We start from the raw sequence: 12,583 nt of genomic DNA on the forward strand, positions 1-12,583 counted from the left end.
TAAGCACAACTGCTCCATTGGTATATTTAATGGCATACACATACCCTTCAGCGCCTCGATATTCTAACTTAAATACAGTCACATCTACGATGTTTTCAGTGTGTTGCTTTTTACGTTGAGGACCCCGACTGCATACTCCTGTAGACGTACCTAGAGCGGCAGTGGCATGGGCGATGTCCTGGCTGAGCATCATGGCTGATGCCGATGTCATCCTGAGCTCCTTAGGTCGTGGTGGCGATGCGAAAGGACTATTTGTATACGTATACTACCTAGACCATCCCACTAGGAGTCGTTACCGCCGAGAAGGGTGTTTCCACACATGAGCACGCATAAGCCCGAGTACACCTGAACGCATACACGCACAAAACCTGTCAAACAGGTTGTCAGACCAGTTTGGTTGGCCGCCATATTGGACTGCCGCCTCTGTATTACTACTTACAGGTACTTTGGCGTTCACCTGAATGACAGATTAGGCTGGAGGACCAACAGAGATGTTGTGTACAACTGGTGACAGCATCAGTGCCAGGGATGCCAAAAGGAAGAACAAAAATAATCTGCAAGGCTGGAAGCAGCACTGGTCAGAATTTGGAGGTATTTGAGTCAGTGAGGGTCAGAGATCACTGAAGAAATTGCCCTTCCATCATGCATCAAACTGGCTCCATCCCCCACTTAATAAGCTGCAGAGCTCCTTCTCTTCTCCTTCCCAACTGATATAAAAAGTACAACACAAGAAACATCCCATGATAGGTTAAACCAGACCTTCCCAAAGTGTGGGGCCCGCCCCCTAGGGGGGGCGCAGAGCCATTGCAGGGGGGGCGTGGTATGAAAAGGAAAATAAACAAAACGCTTGGACACTGCTAGCGAACATTTTTCATGTAAAACAAAGGGGGGGCCCAGCAAAAATAAAAGTTTGGGAACCACTGGGTTAAACCAATGAGCTCTCTCAAGAGCTTTGCAACCATATTTTTGTCGACAAGCACTGCTGTCCAGCAGTCTGGTTACAGAATTTTAATAACACTGTAGTTTTTACACAGTATTCAATTCCACAATCACACATGCTTTATACACTCACACACCGACAGGCCCACCCAACAGGTCACCTTCAACATGGAGGGCGGAGAGTGGGTGGGTCTTCCCACACCCCTGTTTCATTCATGCTGCCTGGGACGGGGTCGCTGGTACTTTAGAGACCAGTGTGGTGGTGTCCCCATTCGCTACTGGTTTGGTGGGGGGAATCTGAGTGTTCACACTTTGGACAATCAATGACGCAATGTCCTTGCGTCATTAAAGGGTATGTGTGAGTGAGTGAGTGGATGGTCTGGGTGTGTCTGTGTGCGTGTGTCTGGGTGGTTGTTATGTCCTCGTGGGTGGTCCCAGGGTGGCTTGGGCCTCTTTAGAATGCGGATGGGTTTGCTGCCCATTTCCTCTGGTTCTCTGGGACTCTCACCCTTTGCCCATGGCCGCTCCATTTGGGACCTCCCACTGCTGGGGTGGGGACACAATTGTCATCAAGATGAGGCCTGGTCTGATGTTCAGGTCTTGGGGCCTGCAGATGGTTCAGATCTCCTGGGTGTTTCTCTGTCTGCATTTCGATCCTGGGGGTATTGCAGCTTCTCACCCTCATTATTTAATTTTGTGACAAGGACACCTTTACAGACACTTACACACAAGCACACACACAAAACACAAAAACATTGTTGATTTGTGTATCTGTGCTTTTTCATGTTTTTCTCTTCCATGTTCTATATGTTCCATGTTCTATTTTGTTTTCTGTTTTTTTTCCTTCTATGTTTTTTATTTCTTGAAAGTGCAACAGTTTGTTACCCATCACGCTTTCCCATTTGTTCTGTATCCTTTTATTATATTTTCTCCCCCATTTCTTTTCTCTCTCTCTCGTTCCCCTCTTGCGTGTCGACTTGGACATTACTATATTACACATGTACTGTAATAATGGAAGTGGCATGAATGGAAATTAATAAATAAACAGATAAGTAACACATGGACAAGAGGAGTCTATTGAGAATTCATGGAGGTTATCTTGGAAAAGCAAATGTGTTGTTTCGGATTATAATTGTGATTGCAAAATCTGGTAGACGTGACAGGCTTTAAAACAAACAAAAAAGACAGAGGAGTGAAAAAAGTCAAAGACAATGAGAGACAGTTGGTCAAAGTGGCTAAAGAAGGGCAGGACACAGATGCTGTCCACTGTAGCAGGTGATTTATTTATAATCATTGTGACCAAAAATATTTACAAAAATCAAAATATTCAATAACTCCAAAGTTAATTTGGAACAAATAAGCATAACTGAACTTAAACCAACCAAAATTTATGTCAATGCACTCAGCTACACTGACCCTGTCCTCCACTCTTTAACAACTGAGTTCCTCCGCTAAAATAATCAAGCTATCCAAACACAATATTTTCCTGCACTGAAAAATAATCCTTTGGATCAACATTAAAAAAACAAAGAATATGTACATTGGTTGCACGCAATTAAGTTATGTTTTGTCAACCTCAGTTTTTTGTTATAACTGCACACATTTTTTTTTGTAACATGAACATGACTTTAGAAACCACTTTATCAGACATTAACTTTTAATGTTAGTTGTATTTGACTACTATGTGTTATATTTACAAGATTATTTTATGGTAAGTTTAGAAATTTGTTATAAAATAAAATAATATATAATGTAATATATAATTTAGTGTTCCAATAAATAAAATTAAAATTAAGGTTGATCTTACTGTATTTACTATACACTTTATCTTCAATCACAGCAATAACAAAACATTTTTGAATAATGACCTGTATTTCTGAGTTGTAACAATGGATTTTCAATTCAGGCTTCCAAAATATACATGAGTCATCTTTTTACAATGCATCTCTTGAAAAACATTTCACAACGTTCCTCAAAATTATCTGCTGGAACCTGAATTCAACATTGTAGGGCCTCATGACATCACGCTTATGTAAAAAAAAATTTTTTTAAATGTAAGAGCCATAAGGCACTATGGCAACAGGAGTGCAACTATTAAAATGACACAAAGAAGAACCTTAAAACAACATTTTAACCCACAGGCACAAAATCAAGAGACCTAAACTGATTAGTATTGGCTTACTTCTATCACTAAACAACACAATAACTAATACTAGACCATACAATCTGTTTGCAGTAGTGCACCTTGGAAAAAAAATTGCAAACTAGTGCAAGGCACCATTTCCAGTGACTAGAATGGACATTCAAAGTTTGAAACATTTTTTTTAAACAGCCATGGCTTGAAAAGTGAACACTGAATACTACAGTAATAAAGGCCCAAAAGTTGAAAAGTGACAGAAAAATAAGCTTCACTATGTACTGTAACTTTAACAGTGTTGACTAAAAAGAAATGATGGCACATATCCGAAGAGGTAAACATGTTGTTCGAAGGTATACTTCAGTTCCTGTGGGTAGGTTAGGTTCAAAGTGTACATTAGTCTGAACAGCATGGCAGATGCTAGGGCAAAGCTATGCAAATCCTGCAAGACTCTCTGGCCTTCAACGACTATCCCGATGTCCTCAGGGCTGTCACTGGCATCTCTTGACTTTATGATGTAGATTCCCATGGTTGTTTTCAGTAGATCGTTGGATAATGGCTTCATCTGTGGCCTGGAAAATGCAGATTTCCAAAATTTAATTCAATATAACACTGGTCAAAGAACATTATACCAAATTTACTTTTAATCTGTGTTGCTATTCCAAAAAATGTTGCGTTTATTTACAGTGACATAAAGATAATCCACACAACAATAAATCCCTGTGCGTCCCTGACTTCCACTCTGTGTCTTCTCCAGGTGTCTGTGCTCCGTGAGTTCGCTCCCTAGTGCCCGTGTACTCCGTGCCTGCTGCCCTCGCGCTTCTGTACTCCTGCCGGGAAATAATAGAGGCAGCCGTTAGTACTATAAACTTCACTGTGGCATGCTCACACTCACTAACTGACAAGCTGGAGAACTGACGGGAAGTCTCACGCAACGATCCTGCGCCAGAGGAAGCTCCATCATTCCCTTAAGAACTCCCCCTGATGAGCAGGTGTGTGAGGTCCTAGGCGTGGCCAGCCAGCTGGCAGGGCCACACCCACCAGGTCTGGGAGTGTCACTGCTGCACACACACACACACACACACACACACACACACACACACACACACACGCATGGAAAACGGGACAGCAGCACAATGCAGAAAAGATACAATAATAATGTAAGTCCACAACTGCTCAGGGACCCTGGGTTGCTCAGGAGCAGAAGCCAGAGGGAGTTGCAGTGACGTGCCCGTGAGCTCAGCCAGCTGCGCCAGAGTGGACCAAGCCCCAGGCCCAGAGGCCAAGGGCACTCCACCCCCCCCCGAAGGGGCCCGACCGAGCCACAGGCACCAAGCCCCGACAAGCAGCCATCAGGAGTCAGCCGGTGCATACCTGAGCGCCCAGCCCCAGACACCAAGAACCACCAATGCACCAATACACTGTACACACAATCACACTCCCCAAACGTATTCTATACCCCCCCCTGCCCCGACGGGCAACAGAGAACGGGGGTGTGTGAAGACTCCAAACCCTCCCTCCGCTCGCTCATATGTAGTGTTGATACATGTGTGTTCTAAGGTGCATTTAAAACCCAGGAGGACATGGCGCTAGCTGCCAGAGAGCAGTAGGTAGGCTAGTGCATAGCCCCTCCCGGGAACCCTCTACTACATGTCTACATGTATTTAAAATTGAGAGGTGGGTACCGGCGCCCGAGGTGAGGTTGTATACACAGACGGTCCTCTGGATGCCATGTAGCGTGTGTCACTGGGGTGCCTCCCCTGCACCCCGGTGACACACCTGCACCCCAAGGCCCTGCGCGTGTTGGTGATTGTGGTGGAGTGGGAAGAGGGAGGCAGCTGGAGATGGGGAGGGAAGGAAGGGAGGGTCAAGTGGGGGAGGGAGGGGCTCCCCCGCTGACCCCAGTAGGCACCCCCACACTCTGGAACCCACCAAGGCAAGGGAGCCTAAGCCCATCTGGACCGGGGCCCGCAGCAGCAGCAGCGCCCATTCCCACAGAGACCGGGCCAGCCCACCCAACCCCACCACAGAGAAAACTGCATCCACCCCATCATCCACTCATCTCCCAGACTACACAAGACAATAGACACCCAGGTTGAGTTCATTCTCCACCCCTCCTATATCTCTCCCCCACCTGCAGAGTGAACTCCTGGAACCAGAGAAGTTCTGCAAGGATATAACAGCCTCCCCACCAGTTGAAGAACCCCCCAGTTGGCTCGATGCACCGGAGGCCCCCCGCACCAGGTCTGAGCCCCCATGCACCCACCCGCCCACAACCTCGGCGACACACCAACCAGGACACAAGCCCCCAAGGCCCAGCCGGGGCCCCAGCCTGGAGACGGAGCACCGCCAGAACCCCACCCCGCACCCACCCAGGTCAGTAATCCACGTCTGTCAGCACAGATCCTGCCCCAGCCCCGCTGCATGCAGCCACGAGGAAACCATCATTGAAGAGTTCTTTGTAGAATTCTGCAGGAAAGCCGTCTGGACCTGGAGCCTTATTATTAGGCATACTTATCAGGGCTTCCTGGAGTTCACCTGGCATCAGTGGCGAATCCAGTGACATTGCTTTAGTGTCTAGTAATTTTGGAAGAGTTATGTCGTCCAAAAACTGATCAATTTCGACTTTTATATTCACTTGTGGTCAATGTTCCCTCTAAGCTGTGCGCGTGCGTAATTGCGCACTGCTGGCACGGTCTCTGCGCAGAAAAGTCTGCGTTGCACACACAAAAAAAATTCTAACCTGAATTGAAATTAAAGTAAATACTTTTTTTTTTATTATAACCTTTATTTAACCAGGAAAAATAATCCCATTGAGATTAAGAACCTCTTTTTCCAGGGAGTCCTGGCCAAGAGGCGACAACACGTTAAAAATTACAAAGTTACATACATATTGTAAAATAACAATTACATTTTAAACAACAATTTTCTCTGGCTCTCTCAATCTAGACTTAAAGGCATTTAATGAAATAAGATCTGCTATCTTCCAATCTTTTTGCATCGTGTTCCATGTGGATGGGGCAGCATAAATAAAAGCCCTCTTTCCCAGTTCAGTTCTGGCAAATGGAACATTAAGCAACAAAAGATCGCTTGAACGCAAGCTATAGGAAACAGTGCTTTTCCGTGTGAGCAGATCACAAATGTAAGTGGGCATTTGACCAAGCAGGGTCAAACAATTCTGTTTTGCGGTGTTAGTCAGTAAGTGACTGGCTGCTCCCGTATGGGATTAGAACGATGCCACCTTATCCCATAGTCCAGCCAATGATGCGATTCACATTCGTACATACGCAGCTAATCAACGTCGTTGACAGGCTATGACAGCATCCTTATGTGCCGACACCGGTGTTTTAGCTAGCAAAGCGGCGTGGCTGATGTGGAGTGAAGCCACGTTAATGACAACGTGTACAACCATTGGAGATGTGAGCAGGACAGACGGAACAACTGACGGAAAAAGTTTGGACTTTATACCAGTTTTTAAATTGTGTTGATAGGCCACGTAAAACCAGAGTTGTGATAAAAAGAAATATACAATGTTTGGTTTTCTTCCTTCCTTCCTGAAACGGTAAAAACCCAGATAGCAAGGAAACATTGAAACAATGTTGAGTGAATATCAGGCGACGTCATTGAAGCAACGTTGAAGTGTGACGTTGACCCAACATCACTCTTGCACCCATTTTTAACGTTGAAACAACGTCAGGTTTTGATGTTGAATCAATGTTGAAACCTGACATTGATTCGATGTTATATTTTCTAACACTGTTGACATTGAAACAATGTCAGATTCTGATATTGAAACACTGTTGAGCTATGGTGTTGATTTTCCACCTCTTTCGCACAGTTGCTTTTTATTGAAAAAAAACCAAAAAACCAATAAAAGGTCAATAGACATGTATCATTTGCAAAATACTTTATTAAAAGACAAAGTTTCCTATTTACATTTCTATGTTTCACGTCACTTTTTATTATTTACTCCGGGATGGGGATGGATGATGTGTGTCCTGCGCGCCACCCGTACGATCTGGAGCATATCTGAGCCATTTCTGGACTGCTTGAGCAAAGACCAACTCAGACATAGAGTTCGCCCCTACCTGCTGCGCCAGGCCATCTAGGACAAAAATAGACACACACACAAAAAAACAAAGACAAAAAAAGGGAATTAGAGCACATGAATAAGCTCTTGTTAATTGTCTTCAGCAGGGAGAAAGTATGTAAACTCCTAGGCTGATAAACATGAAAGTCACCAGGCGGAAATCAGCAAACTGCCGCATTTGATTCCCAAAGAGCTATAAGCTGAAAATGCGATATGTCTTAGCATGGTGTGCCGTGTATCCTTTAAAAAAAAAAAGAAAACATGGGTCCTCGGGCTGTACAAAGTGTACAACCCGAGGACAAAACAAGCCGAAGACCAAAGACTCCATCTCCAGATTAACCGGACATGAAAGTCTTGTTATTAAGAAAGACAAAGTAATATAGCAAAAAACAGACATAGGAAATGTGAAATGCACCCAGCACATCAATTGATCCCTTTATTGTTCACTTTAGGCTCATAAAACTACAATAAATGTTAAAACTTACCAAATATGCATCTGCACAGCGCTGTCTCTTTAAATGCCCTTTTTTGCTTTGTCTGGTCCTTGTTTTTTTTTCCCTGCCCAGTTGAGTACAGACGCCAGCTCCTTTGTAATGGCATAAACCATTACACGGCGGACTCGCACCTCCAGTGTGGTCCAGCAGCACCAATCAACGCAAAGCGTCTCACCTATAGACACATTTTATGAGATGGAATTAGCGAGTCTCATGTCTTAAATGTGTATGCAAGTGCCTGTGTGTTTACTTCATGTAATTGATGATAGAAACATGTCATTTAGTTTTCCCTAAAGCCTGATTTTCAAGTCATACAAAGAATAAACCAAAGTATTGGCAGTGCAATGTATTTCTATTCCCTTTTGTTGGATATTCATTTGTTAGTTCTTGTAACTGCTAAAAGTGTTTACTAGTTTTTGCCTGTCACATATATTTGTTATACCATGTAAACTGAAATTCCAAGATTTTCAAACTTGCCTTGTAATAGTGGCCTCACAGAGTCTCTGGAATCTACAGAAAAAAAAATCACAACAAGATGACATTCAGGAGTATAAATTAGGTTTTTTTTTTAGATAAGAGTACAATGACATTGTGATGCAGCTTTAAAGCTTTTTTAAAAGCATACCATCTATAGGGAAGACATCAGACTCTGCATGCTGGCGAGATCGCAAAGCTGTGTCGGTTTGTGCCGGAGTGGCGAAAGGTGCCGGAAGCTGGGTGGGGCATTATGATGGTTGCTATCAGTGGGCTGGGGGGCAGACTGCGGAGTGATGAGGGCTGTTTAGAAAAAGATAATTTTTTAAGTATTTAAGAATACAGACAACTTGTCAAAAAAGTTTCCTCGTGTCAGACACAGATATGTACACAGACACTAGACAGTATTTTATTACCTGGTATTTTCACTCGAGGGGCCTGGGGAAACCGTTTTTTTGTGGGCTGCTCATCCTCTGAGTCCGTATATGTGCACAGGGGATTTGGTCTAAAGAAAAGAAATTAAAAACGGTTTTAAGTAATTGTAAATATGCTTTTGGCATATTGTTTCCTAAAGTTAGTTTGATTTCTAACAACACACACAGGAAACAGAGACGTGCAAGAAGGTACAGTATACAATGAATTTTTGAAGTGCACAAGTGTACACGGCTTTGCATTTTTAAAAAGTTTACAAACTTCCACTTTTTGGACTATATTATGTGGTGATATTGCAGTATGCAAGCACCACAGATATGTATAAAAGACAAGATCATAAATTCTTAACAATCAAAGATATGTTTGTGAATATAAAGGTTTTACTTGTGCTTTCTTTTAAGACTGGTCTGGGTTTCTTCTTCGGACTGAAGGTCAGACGTATCACAGCGTTCACGTGGATATCTCTGAAGACTGCGTTCTGCTTCGTGAAATGTGCCTGGAAATACAAACACAATGTACGGCCAGACATACATTACGTGTGGACAAAAGGTGCAAACGCATAGAAAAATCAGCGGTTTCAAAAATACGCTGGTACGTGTGGACGTAGCCTTATTCATTATTCAAGGCACAAACGGAAAGTCATGTACGCGTGCAACGTAAAGTTAGTTGAGCGTGCAACGTACAGTCACGTGGGCATGCTGCGTGAGCATTCAAACTGAGTCTAAAGTTTTCGTGTGCGAATTGAAGCGAGTGCTCTCCAATCATCAAAAGTAACAAAGTCATTGAACACGTTTATACAGTTAACTTTACGTTTATCAATCATATATCACAGATTTAGAATTTTTTGTAGTACTAAGCAACTACAGAGCGAAAGTCTGGGTCAAGCGCCGAGGCGACGGCAAGAACAAAGGAAACCTCGAAGCGTTAAAGCTAGCTTTGTAAGGGAATATAACGAAGAAATTATGAAACAAAAATGTTTTCTTTGTTGATATACTTTGTTCGCAGTGCAATTTATTTGTTGCCGGATTGTAAGAAGTAGACACAATTTAAAAAACTCGTTAATGTACAACATTAACAAGTTTTTTTTACTGTTATTCAAATGCAAACATGGAAATAACGAGTAGGAAAAAAAAATCATTCATTCTTACCTTATACTAATCGTGGTGCAGGCCAGTGCAGTGCATGAACTGATGCCTTCTCCGGTCAATTCCGCTGAGAGTAAATCAAATGTCCCGCTCTACTGTAGAAGACAATGAATACCGGGGGAGGGGGGGTGTACCAATGTGAGAGGGGCTGCTTTAATTTCCCGGTCAACTATACGTAAATTGCACGTAGACACGATTTTTTAAAGCTGGTGAACCACACCAAGTCATTGATAACAAATGAACAATAAATCTACTTTCTCTGGTACTTTATACCCGATCAGTTGCAATGCAATTTAATGCTCAACTACAAATCGATGGTTTTTGATGGTGACCGGAGCCGAATGATCGTCAACTATAAATAGACGTTTTCTCGACGTTGTTGTTGTCACCTGGTCGACTATAAATAGATCAAATATCAATGACAAAAAAACAACGGTGAATCAACATCGTTACAACGTCTCTATAGTAAGACCGTCGGTTTACCACAGTATTTAAATGTTGTTACAACATTGGCATTTCAACCCCGACCATATACGACGGTTCAGATGAAAAATCAACATAGATTCAATGTCGTCTTGCTATCTGGGAACGGCGTTTTATAAGGAAAGCACTCTCCGCCTGTGAGCAAAGACAACCAAAACACCCCCACCCTTTCCTATTGGTCGAAAAATGTACGATGTCGACCAATCAAAACATGGCATTTAGTTGTTAAGAAACGGAAGGAAGTTTTAGAAGTGATGGCGGTTTTGAGATGTGAGTGATTTGCGACGTTTAGCGCAAATATTGTGTAGTTAGTGTGTAGTGTAGTCAATAGTTTTGTTGTGTGTGTCAGAACTAAATGTTACAGGTGTTACAGGAGTGATACATCTCCTGTTGTCAGTCCTGCAGGTATCAGGCTGTTGTTCTCCTTTATCTCATAGTGGACAGAAATTATTTTTTGGAGTGGCACAAATAATTTGTGTGGCATCAGATTTGATGCAGAACAGCTGATTGTTCTGTAAACAGTGTGAAATGTTTGTTTAAAAAAAAAACCCTTGGCAGCATTTTTAGGTAAACAGCTGCAAAAAACTTTGTTGTTTGCAAAACTCAGTAACTTTTTTAAAAGAAGTAACTGTAATTAATTGCCCAGCATTGGTCTTTATATATTGTGTTTTGCAGACAGACAGTTACAGACTCTCTCCCAGACCACAGACTCATACTCATAATACAAGTCAGAGCTTTATAAAAATAAAAAAAAAATAAAGTTGTGTTTTCAAAATTGGAGTTCAAGTTATTTTTACTTCCAATAGTGTTAACATACTACACAGGTCATGAACAAGATTTTTTTAAGTTTTCATTGTAAGTGGGCTAAAGCAGTTAATTAAAAGTAGTCTAACATAAATGTAAGTGCTGTAATTTGATTATTTTAATAAACCATGTAACTTAGATGGATTCAATGCTGGCGTGACCACAGTGCACACGTCTACTGTTGCTCACAGTGATCCAAGGGACCGCTCAGGGAGTTTGTGTGTTCGCTCAGACACATGAAAAATTAGAGGGAACATTGCTTGTGGTGAATATAAAGTTTTATAAAAATCAGCACATATACCGTAGTTTTCGGGTCATAAGCCGCTACTTTTTTCCCGCACTGTGAACACTGCGGCTTATACTGATGTGTGGCTAATGCATTTTTTTTTTCATGCGGCCAAAAACATTTTGCCTGGTAACAGTAGACCAATAAAATTGATAAGTAGTATATATACGGTATATATTTTTACCGGTTGTTAAGAGACGTTGTAATGTTGTTTGTGCACTGTTCCGTAAAAAAAACATAAGCAACGTAATTTGTGTGTTACCGATACGTACGTATACTTAAAGGTAGCCGTGTTACAGGCGCTGTTCGAGGAAAAAAAGCATTTGCAGTATGTATTTTTGTATGTTACCATAACGTTTATGTTACCATGTTTATGTTACCTTACGGATTAAATTAAACGTTAAAAATCCTCACGTGTAATATTTCTGTGTAAATATCTCATATTACGAGTGAAACGCATACGGCTTAAAATCCGGTGCGGCCTGTACAAGTACAAAATTGATTTTCTTTCTAAAATTAGAGCATGCGGCTTTTAATCAGGTGCGCTCTGTAGTCCGGGAATTACGGTAGTTGTTTTTTATTTATTTATTTTTAGGTGGTTAGCTAGAAATTGACTGGATTTGTTACCATGTTCAAAATTTTGTAAGCGTAGTCTTTGTACTAAGAATTTAGTTTTTTTTTTATTAATAATTTCATTTAATTCTAGTTTTGTTTTGTGTATTTTGTTCAGTATTTCCTGATCTTGGTGGGACACGTAGGCTTCTAAGGATTTGATGTTTTTTTCTAATTCCTGAATATTTTTTTTTCTTCTTTCTTTTTCTGTGATGAGAAAGAAATTATTTTACTTCTTATCACAGCTTTTCCTGCATCCCATAGTGTCATTATAGTCTAAATAAACAGTCCGATCTTTTTAAAAATATTTAGTAAAGTCTTCATGGTTAAGCAGTGATGTATTAAATCTACAGTTTTTACTGGAAATCCTAGATCTAATATGGATCCAGTTGTTTCATGAATATTTTTTATAAACTCTTCAAGGCCATACAGTATTTTGTCTAATAAATAAGGTGGCCACAATATTTAATAAATATATCTATTAAAGAGTTAAATTATTTGAAAACAAGACTTCATAGCTAAACAGTCTAATCATTTCAGTTGTTTCTATTAATTTTACAATAAAAAATTCTCGGGGCTGCCAGTGCTACCCCTCAGCCACCTAGTAGACGTACCTATGGTAAATTTTGAAAATTAAGGTTTATTTATTTATACAGCACATTTAAAAAAAAAAACGGGTTGATCAAA

The 12,583-nt window shown here is 41.4% G+C and overlaps 1 long non-coding RNA gene across 1 annotated transcript; it reads right to left on the reverse strand.

Moving 5' to 3' along the window:
- Positions 1-6,968: 6,968 nt before the first annotated feature.
- LOC134625852 (uncharacterized) lies at positions 6,969-7,721 on the reverse strand. Its single transcript, XR_010093773.1, has 2 exons — positions 7,652-7,721; positions 6,969-7,181 (listed from the first exon to the last, which is right to left on the reverse strand). It is a non-coding gene; the product is annotated as an uncharacterized LOC134625852 (long non-coding RNA).
- Positions 7,722-12,583: the final 4,862 nt, after the last annotated feature.

This window comes from Pelmatolapia mariae, linkage group LG4 (genome assembly GCF_036321145.2).
Source record: "Pelmatolapia mariae isolate MD_Pm_ZW linkage group LG4, Pm_UMD_F_2, whole genome shotgun sequence".
NCBI classification, from domain to species: domain Eukaryota; kingdom Metazoa; phylum Chordata; class Actinopteri; order Cichliformes; family Cichlidae; genus Pelmatolapia; species Pelmatolapia mariae.